At 32.4% G+C, this 12,563-nt stretch overlaps 1 long non-coding RNA gene across 1 annotated transcript; it reads right to left on the bottom strand.

Annotated features, from left to right (window-relative positions):
• Window positions 1-9,072: 9,072 nt before the first annotated feature.
• LOC110874522 lies at window positions 9,073-11,653 on the bottom strand. Its single transcript, XR_002556019.2, has 5 exons — window positions 11,511-11,653; window positions 10,277-10,984; window positions 9,470-9,538; window positions 9,280-9,388; window positions 9,073-9,190 (listed from the first exon to the last, which is right to left on the bottom strand). It is a non-coding gene; the product is annotated as an uncharacterized LOC110874522 (long non-coding RNA).
• Window positions 11,654-12,563: the final 910 nt, after the last annotated feature.

Here is a 12,563-nt window from a genome sequence, read left to right as displayed (position 1 = left end):
TTCCTATATATATATATATATATATATATGAAAACCACTTTTATTGTGAAAACTCGAAAACTAATTAAAAAAAGCCTAAAAAACACACAAAATTTTTTTTTTTTCAATTTTTTTTATAAAAATCGCTAGTTTTTATATATAAAAAAAACTTTTTTTCAAAAAAAAAAAAAAATTTGTGTAGTGCACATGTGTAGTACACATACATATGTGCAGTATTACACATGTGCACTACACAAAAATTTTTTTTTTTTTTTTTTGAAAATTTTTTTTATATTAAAAAACCTGCGAAATTTTGATTGCAAAAAATAAAATTAAAAAAAAATTTTTTTGTATGTTTTTTTGGCTTTTTTTAATTAGTTTTCGAGTTTTCACAATAACTAGTGGTTTTCATTTGAACCTTCCCCTATATATATATATATATATATATATATATATATATATAGGAGAATTATCATTTAGGAACCACCCTTTATTGCGAGAACCGCGAGAACCAATGTGAAAACAACCAAAAATACCTAAAAATCTAAAAAATAACACAAATTTTTTTTAATATTTTTTATGGTTAAATCGCTACTTTTCGTTATTAAAAAAATTAAAAAAATTTTTGCTACTAAAAGTAGCGACTTTACCATAAAAATATTTAAAAAAGTTTTTTGTGTATTTTTTAAATTTTTAAAGATTTTTTAGGTTTTTTGATGGGTTTAGTTTTTAGCATTTAGCTTGGGTGTGGGGTTTTGGGGGGGTGGGGGTTAGGTTTTTTTTTTTTGGGTGGGGGTTGCGGGGGTTCGGTTTTTTTAGGTTTTTGATGGTGTAGTGGGTTTATTTTGTTGTGTTCAAATTGATTCTCGCGGTTCTCGCAATAAAAGGTGGTTCTCGCATGAACCCTGCCCTATATATATATATATGTCTCATATATGTATCTTCGTGAGCTACACCAATAAAATTCGTCAATTTACACATATATAACTTTTTTTTTCTAATTTGTTTGTTTACAATAAAAATTTTATAATTAAAAAAAATGAAAAGTAGAAATAAAATATTTTGATTGGTTGATGATAATTTTCTAAGTTTTCAAGTTTTTAATGGTTTTCTCATGAAGACAAAGAAAAGGATATTTTCAACAGGTATTGATACAGGATAGTTGTTGATGTGGCAACGATACCACAACTGGATACGATATAACACCCTATTCCTAAGTAGTTCACATTGAACTTTTTATGTACATCATAAATATGAAGTGGTCCCTACTCCATTTTCCCAGAACTTTTTAGTACGAAGACCTCAAAATGTACATCATAAATATGTGACAAGCTCTATAAACATATTCAAATTTGTCATACATGTATCCTATGTATATATATCAAATTTATCCTATACATTTTAAAATTTTTATACACCTTATCTTACACATCAGTTGAATGGTGATATATGATTACAATTTAAAATAATATTTTGATTTGTCAATGTGATGGATGAAAATATTGTAGTATTTTAATATTTGGTTACAATAAAGGAAGTCTTATTTGAATTCAAAATGTTGCAAAATAAAAATATAAAAAGGTTATCATTTAAATTAGATGCTGAAAAATAGAGTTGGCTCAGTTAATGTAATCATGTAGGTTGCTTAAATGCTTTTGTAATATAATTAAGAGTAAATTACAAAAATTGTCATTTATGTATGTTACTTATTGTAAATTGTGTCATTTGTCTTTCATAAGTATAAAAAACGTACTCGATGTTTGCAAACCCTTGCAAGTTATGTCCTTTAGTCATAACACAGTTAGTTTTCATGGTTAAATTTGACTAAGTCAACCCCACATAAGGATATTTTAGTCATTTTATCCTAACTATTAAAATAAATAATCATAAAAAACAATAAATAAAACAATTTTAAAATTATATATGTATATATACTTATAATCATGGTTGTAAAACAAGGTTTCCAAGGCCGATTACTCCCCGAGTAGTCGCTACAAAGTAGGCTGCCGAGGCGACTTTCTCTAACTCCGCCTAATTACTTGGAATCGATCAAACGCGGTCAAACTCGGCCAAAATCGGATCTAGTAGGTCATATTAAATAATGAATATCATTTTCACGTATTTTGTTATAAATATTAGTAAATTTATGTTATTAGACATATATTTAATTTTCGAAAACTAATTTCTTTATAATTGAACATGTCCGAGTACTCCCCGAGTACTCTCCGCCTATGTCGAGTACTCTTAACTCCCTGGTCAACCGACTAAGGAGTGTCTAGCGACTTTTGCAACAATGCTTATAATACATACAGACAATTATTAACCTCTCTTCTTTTTCTTCTCTCTCTCTCTCTCTCTCTCCCTCTCTCTAACTATCCTACCACCACCACAACCCACTTGCCACCACCACCACCACCACCATCACTTCACCTGCCACCACCAACACCACCACCACCGATCTGTCTCCTCTCTAAGGTCATAGAAATCCAAACCCTGGTCGCCGTTGAGAGTGAACTCCGCCAGAGTCTGGCCTTCGCACTCCACCTTGCCGGAGCCGCAATCGGCGGTGATAAAAGTTAATTTTCTGGTGGAGTCTGTGATGCAATCGGTGCGAGCCCATAACCGACCTGACCAGGAAACGGGTACCCAGAGGGTTCAGTATTTACTCGGGGTGAGAGTGAAGCCGTCGTCGGAGAAAAGCCTGCCATGAGGTCTTAAAGGCTCTCTGTAGAGAAGCTGGTTGGGTTATGCTTCCTGATGGCACCACATTTCGTAAGGTAACAAACACTTCTTTTATCATTGATTAAGGAATTTCTTTATAAGCAACAGTTGTTGCTTGGATCTGAGATTTTAAAACTTTTATTATTGTTTTTTGTGAAAACATTGCTGGAAATCTTAAATCTATGAATTCTTTTTATGTAGAATTTCTTTTTTTTTAACTGTTGATTTTTGGGGTTCAAGTTGTGGATGGACTTACAGAATTTGTGCAAATGAATCAAGCGGTTTAGGTATCTAGATCTAACAAAAATCTGAGCGGTCGTTGTGGTGGGAGACGGTGGGAGACGGTGGTGGTGGTGGTAGGAGTGTGCAGAATTCGTTTCGAATTTGAGAAATTCGAAATTCCTTTAAATTCAATTCAATTATGAAGAATTCGTTTCGATTATAAGAATTTGAATTCGCATTCGATTCAATTCAAGTCAAGTAAATCGAATACGAATTCATAATTTCAAATTCGATTCGATTCGAAATTCGAATAAAAAGTATACATGTTTATTTATTATTTTTATATATAATACATATATAACTTTTATTAGGCTATACTATAAATTATTTTCAAATTTTTTTCCAAGTATTAAAATTACCCATTACCAAACCCACTACATGGCACATTACTAAAACCTAAGTAACAAATCTATCAATAGATTTGTAAGCGTAAAAATATTAACTTGTAATGTGGAGTGGTTATTCCCGAGTTTTCGTTTTGAATTTTAGACTTTTGGTACTTTATTTAGAATTTTTTAAGGTGATGTCGTGCTTTATGGCTGCTTTAAAATTTATGTTTCATTTTGAAAGTTTTTTACATGTTTTTAAAGAATCTGAATTAAATCGAATTTATTCGAATTCGAATTTTTAATCGAATACGAATTGGGTTTTTTATTCGAATACGAATTCGAATCGAATTCGGTAGGTTTTAATCGAATTCGAATCGAATACGAATTCAAGAAAAAATAAAAATTATTCAAATAATTTGATTCGAATAATTCGAAAATTCAATATTCGATTCGATGAACACCCTAGGTGGTGGTAGGGAAGTTATAGAGAGAGATAAAAATGTGATATAGAGAGAGAAATATTATTTTGTATATCTATTATGTTTTTTAAAGATGATTAATATATTTATTATTTTTTTATATTATTTTTTATGATTATTTATTTTAATATTTAGGGTAAAATGACCAAGATACCCTCATGTGGGATCCAATTGGTCAGACTTAACTATGAAAATTAACTGAGTTATGGCTAAAGGACATAAGTGTAAGAGTTTGTAAACATAAAGTACGTTTTCTGTAATTATTGAAGACAAATGACACAGTTTGCAATAAGTGACATACATAAAGGACGATTTTTATAATTTACTCCTTAATTAAAGGTAAATTACACTTTTCGTCATTTATGTTTGTATTGGATTGTAACTAGTTGGGGTACTCCGCGCTTTGCGGCGGAAAGTTGATTGGTACTGTTTCGCTTCTTTAAGGTACCGGCACTCAGTATAACAATTGAAAAAAAAACCAAAGCTAGGGTATTTTTAAATCAAAAGTCTAAAAAAATAAACAAATAAATCAAAAACACATTCTTATAACTAAATATAATCCTTTCGTAATAATTTTTTTCTAGATTTTTTTAATGGCCACAAAATGAATCCCAAGCACTCTCGGTGAACCCATTGGACCAAATGGAGTACTCCGAGAGTAACCCGAGCCCACCACCAATTTCGGGAAAAACCCGGTAACCCATTCCCCGTAGGCACAACAGTGAAATTACCGGTAAAACCCGTTTGACTTAAGGGATCGAACCCAAGTTTCTCTGAATCTCCTATCATTGCCCACCATTGCCTTGTTATGCACCAAATGAGAGTTAAACATGTATCTCCCAAGAGAAATGTAAGTCTTCCACCACTTGATGCAGAAATCATTGGCTTTATCTAGGTTTGAATAGAAAAAATATTAGTAACTTTGAGACATAGATAAAATAAAATGTAGTACATGATCACTTCACTTCAGCTTGGTAAATATGAGGAGATGGAGCACAAACAATACAAAAAGAGGGCATAACTTTAATTAGCATCCAAATATTGTAACAAAGATACACTAATTTCAGACCCCTTTGCTTTAACTACCTTGGACGTATGGTATCATCATTCAGATAACTCTCTCCCTGAACTTTGAATTATAGACATCATGTCAACTTAATTAAGTAAATACATACAACATACCACACGATATACAGTAAACTGGAGCTATTAAAGTTCAAACACCAAAACAATGTTATTCAGAAAGCCATATATTGTACAAGAGAAGAAGCTCAACGCCGAATTTCACAATTAATAAATTTGCAGTTATACCAAAAAAAACAAAACATAAAAATACTTGTATCCTGAATCAATATTATCTAAATCAATCTAGTGAAAGCGGTTACAAAACCATGCTACGATAGATCCTTATTAGTAAAAACTACCATGTGCACAAATTCACAACAGTATTGCTAGCAAAAAACAAACAACACACATAAAACTAAACCGATAATATCACAAATTCACAATACTTCTACCTCGAGTTAAAGATCTGATGAAAAATCATACAAAAACTTAAACATTTTTGCGAGAACCTACTTCTTACATCACTAAACAACTTTATAGTACACTAAACATACATAATTTTCATAGCAGTGCTTATAACAATCTCGCTAAACATAATCTGCAATTTAAAATTGAGATAGAGTATTAATTGATACCTCGTTGACCACCACCGGCCCTGTCGACACAGTTTCATACTCACAACGTCACGCAGAATGCCTGGAATCGGATCGCCTCCCCAAATCTCCGGTGCTTCCTCCATCTTTCCCGCAACTCTTATCCACCGTCAACACTCACCTCCATGGAACACCCACCTTCACGTCACCATCACATTCGACCTTCACTATCATAACCATTGTCTTTCCTCAATTGTTAGGTATTAGGGTTCCGACCCGAAAGGGCCAAAAGCCGACCGCCTGCTGAAGTGGCCAGCCACCGCGTTCCGCCACTGGTGCACGACGTCTCCCCTGCTCTCACGTCTCTCTCTCTCTCTCTCATCTCAAATTAGGGCAAAACATCCAAAGAGGAATTCAGAGAAGCGAAGAGATGGAGAGAGGAGGCCACCACATATGACAATTAAACGGCCAATGAAGCCAAAGATTAGGCGAAATCACCGTCGCAGACGGTGGATTTCCTCCCTCCTTGTACTCTCCGCTCTCTCATATCTCTATCTAGTCTCCCTTCTCCAAATAATACAGATGATGGCAATATCGTAAATAACAGCTTAAAACTGTCCTATTGATATACTGTTCCTAAGATCATTCATCTTTTGTTATATTATAGAATGAATGTTCTTTAACTTTAATAATTACAATCACAATTCTTTATTTGTAAAAACCATTACACTCTACATCCTTTGACACTAACCTGGTTAAAATTTTCAGTTAACTCCTGTCACATAAGGGTAGTTTCATCTTTTTACCAATTTAATTAAATATAATTTAACAAATAAACAAAAATTTTACATTGTATAAAACTAAGTAATTTGTGTTAACAAAAATTGTACATTGTACTTTGTTTCATCATAACATAGAATTGTCAAGTGATTTGAATAACGCTACGATAAGTAACACAATAAGAGCACTTATATATAGGAAGTACCAAGGCGTGTCCACCATGCCTTTATCGTATTACACCCGTCTCGTTATCCTAAATCACTCTAGATTCTATGTTATAACACAACACAACTTTACACATAACCACTCTTACTTTGTTTCACCAAAGAATTTGTGAAAGTACTCTTAGAAATCTAATCAAGGATTTAGAATAGTTATTTAAGGATCCAACAAGGATCTAACTTGTGATTTGTACTTTGTTTCACCAACTAAATTGCACATAAACACTTAACATAGAATTCGAACAAGAAATTGTGAAAGTACTTTTAGAAATCCAGTCAAGGATTTAAAATAGTACTTTGAGTATCCAATCAAGGATCTAACTATTTGCATAGAAAGATCCAACAAGGATTTGGGATTTCTACTTTGTTTTGCCACATAAGTTGTACACACAAAGAGCACCACATATGCCATAAGCAGTATTTGAGAAAAATTGGTTAGCACATATGAATCACCCCAAAACGATTTGAAAACGGAAAAGTGGGGACTATGTACTCACTAGTTGCTTTGTAGTTGTTCCTACACGTGCTCAAAGAGTTAAAGTAACCCCTGGTAATATGGATTGTTTGTTAATTGTTTTGTTGCGGCGATGATTGTGGATGAGTGTGGTTTATGGAAACAATGCAACTTTGGAGATGTTGAGATTCTTAAAGAATAAGAATTTTGACAGTCTTCTGTGTTGTCTTTATAAAATATGTTAAAAATAGTAAATTTTGTGGAAAAATTCTAAAAATTTCCAGTAAACTAAATCAAAGTGTGTTCTACAACTTTCATTTAGAAATTTTTCTGTTTAGAACTCGGAAAATAGTCAGAACTGTTGATCTTTACAGATCGTTTAGTTTTAACCTTCGGTTTGGTTTAGATAGTTGAGGTCCAAACATTAGTGTTTTAAGATGTATTATACATTGTTGAAACCGTATTTAGTGAACTTAATCGAAATGTAAGATTTTAATTTTTTGGGTTAAGTTTTGGCCAAGTTATGATTGATTAAAGTACCAACACAGAATCTGTCAAAAACAGGAAGTTTTCATCGGAAGTTTATTAAATGCGAAAGAATACGGATTTTGACGGAAGAGTGGATAGAATGTGGTTTATAACTATATTAGCAAGGGAACTCATGTAATATGGTTGATTAAAACCTAACATTTTGATTTGGAAGTGTTTTTGAAAAGTTTTGACTATTTTACGCAAATTAACTAGCCATGTGCGTAAACATGGGTCCGGATGGTCGAAATGGGTCTATGACCAATCCCACATGTCCAAATAAGTTTCCTTATGTTGTATTATCAGCATTGAAGTCAAAATGTAGATCATATAAGTTTAAAACCATATTATCCGTAAAAAGATATTTTAACCTTCTAATATATATATATATATATATATATGTATATATATTTGACTCGTCAATTGATCTATCAAACGATATGACCACAAGGTATAATCTCAGAGGATTATTCCCTATATTATTATGTTCATTGTTAGGCTTGGTCGGGTCCTAAGGTTAACCAAACGGGTCAGATTCGGAAGTCAAAACAGAAGTCAAACTGCTTGACTTTCGACTAGAAAATAAGCGCTAAACTAGAAATAACGAGTTAGACATGTTAAAACATGTCTTATATTGTTATACAACTGATTTGGTGTCAAAAATTTTGGTTTAAATACTTAAAAACTCATTTGTCGTAAAATGTAATTCACTACAAGAAAACTGGGTTTTTAGTACGCACAAAAGCGTCCTAAAATGCTATTTTATAGGACCTTTCATCTAATAGGACCAACGGTAAAAGCGTTTCATGTAAAGGGGTCGTAATAAGTCCCAAAACTAAAAAAGCGTCCTAACATCTCAAATAAGATTATGAAACCAATTTTATGGTCGTGTAATATGTCTTTGAACAACCAAAATAGTGTCTTAATAAAAACATATTAGGACACTTTTACGATGTTCTAACATGTGCTTACATACTTTTAATCTTTTGATACACTTACAAGTGTCCTTAGAAATTAATTGATAGGACCCTTATCATGTAACATTATAGTTTATTTAGTACCAAGAAAAGGGTCCTAATATACCAAATAAGATTATGAAACTAATTTTATGGTCGCATAATATGTCTATAACTACAAATAAAAAGCCATTCAATGGCATACAAAAAGTGTCACAAAAAACCAAAAAAGTGCCACTAAAGACCCTAGTAAGAATGAGCGGCACACAAAAGAAGTGCAACTAGAAGTGGTGTCACTAAAGCCTTTCAGTGGCACTTTTTAATCCACCATTACAAGCGTTTAGCCTTTTAGCGGCACTTTTTTATCTGCCACTACAACGTTTAGTGGCAAATAATTTTTGCCACAAAAATCACATAAAATTAATGCAATTTTAGTTTTTAATATTAATATTAATATTAATATTAATTAAATAAAATTATTATTTATTAACAATCTAAAACAAAAATAGAGCCATAAAATGTAGAAATCATAACATCATTAGTTCAAATAAAAGTTAGATCGTCTTCCGAACATTCAAACGTTTACAAACTAATGTCTAATAAGTAGCAAACTAACTCTAATGTTTGAATAAAACTAACAAATGTTATAATAAAAACTCAAGACTTCATTGCCTTCATGAACCTCTTTTGCAATCTTCATGTGTAATGATCCCCATGTTAATTCTCTCTTAGCAATCATATTCCCAGATCATATTTCTTCCTGCACTTACTGGTGCGACATCAACCAACTCATTGTATTCAACCTGAAATTTTACGATTAATGTTAAATCGATTAGCTCTTGTAACTATAGTTATTAAAGATGCAAGAGCAATTAATAAAAGGCAACCTCACCTCTTTTAACGTTGGTTTAAGCTATTCAACCAAAGATTGTGTGGCTTTTTCAGTACCGCTTATTGGTAGTTAGGGCAAGTAGTTGATATCTTAGAGCATAACTTCATATCTTAAAGGTTGAAACTAAAATTAGAATATCTAAAAGTAATCAATAATATAGCTAAGTGTATATTTAAATGATAACCCATACCGCGCCAGAGGCGACTCTTCCACCACATAGTAAAACAGACCATCCGAGCGTCCACTAGCTGTTGCATACCTGCAAAAAAAAAAAAAAACAAAATCCGCTAAAACGTCCAAACTTATATACATATATTTAGTTTGAGTTGGTATGGTATCAGTAAAACCAAAAACCAGATTCATGCAACTAAAACGACAAATTTACCACTAATTCAAGAAAAGGAACCAAGGTTAAAAAGTTGTGCAATCTATACAATTACATAATACGTAAAATTTTAAGTTTCATTTACATTGTAGCAGAAGGTTTATCACCATCTGGATTTAACCTCTAATTCATATGATTTTTAAGCAGTATCCAAACCCCAAGCAACGAAAAATACTTTCTTTCCTACAAAAAAGTTATGCTATTAATAGTGATAGAAACTGAAAAATTTAAGAACAAATTTAATAGAACAATGAAAAGAAATAAGCATTGATTCTAATCTAGGGCGTAGCCAAAAAAAATTTTCCTACGGGTTTGGAAATTTTCCAGACTTAAAGGATTCTACGGGTTTAATGGCGAAATTTCTACAGGTGCGATGTCAAAATACACCTATATATAACACTAACAAAATTTTTGGTACGGGTTCGGCCGAACCCGTACCCTTCTATGTGGCTACGGCCCTGATTCTAATTCTAACCCACAAATAGCAAAATCAACTTACATGAAAGACTAGAGAAAACATGCATGCCATATAAAACATATACAACTGCATCGTATTTACTATAAAATAAATCAAAAACCTTAATATATATATATATATATATATAATCAAACCAGTGTTTTATCTTAGTTGGTTTCCAAAGCCCTTGGTTGATTCATCTTTTCCATGGCCAACGTTGCATTCCTCCATGAGACTCAGGCGTTCGGCGTTCCACCACCAATTGAAAGCCCTAGTTTTGCTAAAGTTCCCAAGGCTCCAAGCGCTTCGTTCCCGCAGCGCCGTTCCTCAAAGATTGTTTGGCGTTAAGAACCAACTTTGGCGCCAAATTAAAATCCGACATAAAATAGCCACGCATCACTATGGGCAGAAACCAAAGACATATGAGACACTTATCATACACGAACAAACCTGCATAAAACTCAGCAATAAACAGACTTAAGTATGTCAAGTACTAAAAGATGTTACTCAATTACAGATTGTTAACGTTAGCATCAGGACAATTGAGTTAAAAAGATTTGCAGGCTCACCTGGCCACCATAAGATGAATTTATTATAGCACCTGTATATTCTTCATCACAATTAGCTTGCCGCAATAGCCAAAAGTTACCAATGCATGAGGAGGTTGACCATTAGATGACCCTCCACCATAATCATAAGATTGCTGTTGATTAATATTGTTATCTACACGAAAATTAGTACCATAATATTTTGGTTGTCTGACAATGTTGTCCACATATAATCAATTTAGATGTCAAGAGATTAATGCAGAGACGGTTTCCCTCATACAAGCCCCTAGACTCTTAGAGAAATTTCCTTTGAATCTGAACGGAATATAAGTAATAGATATTAGGTAAAAATTTGATAATTAAATCAACTTTTAGCCCATTATTCTAGTGACTCTGTTTTATATAAGAGTTTATGGTTGTTTTACGAACAACCTATACCGGTCCGAGCCCCTACGTATTGTTCACACAAGAATTCTTAGGAGGCCACCCTCTTTGGTAGTATTTTTGACTAATCATGTTTAACTCTGCAGATTGCGTTATTTTGTTACTGCCAAAACTTTCAAATGAACTCACATTTTCCCTGTGTGAGACGATAAGTGACAAATTTATACTGTTGAGTGAGTTGAAGTTCATTATTAGAATGTTTACAAGTGTATTCTAGCTTATGTATTAACTTTGATTTGTATTGTATGACTTGAGTTTGATTTAGGAGAACATACATCTAGATCTCATAATTCAAAATCAAACTACAATAATACTATAACTAAACCATACATAAATTTCAATCAAAGAACAAAAAAAATAATAATAATAATAGATATTAGGAGATGGTGAAGCTTACCGATGGAGCAGCACCACCGCTAGAGCAAATCCATGGCCAAATATCTCGAACTATTGAATTTGTAGGTCATGATGCTTATTGTTGGGTGTTTTTGATAGCCAGACAAAGTGCGTTATGTTTGAGGGCAGATGCTCAATGTAGGTTACTAGGTTTGAGGATTAGCGGGATTTAGGTTTTTGAGAAAGATTGAAAAAATTGGGCGGGATGATTTTGATAGCAGTGGGAAACTTGTATATTTCCATATTTCCATTTACCAACATGTTATGCTATATGTTGTTGTATTTTATGCATTGGGGGTTTCCTAAAAAAAACTTGATTTTCTCTTTCTAACCCAAAGGTTTTTATTCTTGTATTTTAACCTATTCATTTTTTACTTTTCACATAAAGGTTTTATTCTTATTAGTTTTAACCCTAATACTTTTTCTTTTCAACTTTGATCCCCCACACTTTTCATCTCTAGCAAATTTTTCGTTTTACGTATCGTTTTAAATTTTGCGAGTTAACACGCCACAACGTGCGTATGGGTTCAGCGTTTTTTCGTCTGGTTTTACTTTTCTTTTTATTATTTTATTTTTACAAGCTTTTGCGCTGTTGGTGGTCGCTAGCAGTGTGTGACATTGGTGCAACTTGGCACGGTTTTACAAACGTTTTTAACGTATTAAGTTTTTTACTAATAGTTTGTTTTGAGTTTACCCATGTACTTCCTTTACTTAAAAAAACTAATTTTTACGTGCATATATTTATGTATGTGTCGGTATAAATTCGATTTGTTCTACGTTTCGACGTAAACTTTTTCTGGAAACGAGTCAGGTCAAATACAATATGTTTTCATTTAAAAAATATTGTTACGTGCATATTTTATGTACGTTTTGGTATAAATTCAAGTTGGTGTATGATTGTATGTTAATTTTTTGGGAAATGAGTTAGGTAAAATATAATATGTTTGTCGTCTTATTTTATGGATGTTTCGTAAATTTTGTTTCCAACCGAGTGGAGTCAAATTGTGGATTCTTATTTTTTTTCAAAAGCTTTAATTAATCTTTTTTTATTAAA

The sequence above is a fragment of the Helianthus annuus genome, chromosome 9, assembly GCF_002127325.2.
Source record: "Helianthus annuus cultivar XRQ/B chromosome 9, HanXRQr2.0-SUNRISE, whole genome shotgun sequence".
Classification (NCBI taxonomy): Eukaryota; Viridiplantae; Streptophyta; class Magnoliopsida; order Asterales; family Asteraceae; genus Helianthus; species Helianthus annuus.
The sequence above is the reverse complement of the archived record's forward strand: the minus strand, read 5'-3'. Positions and strand labels throughout refer to the sequence as shown.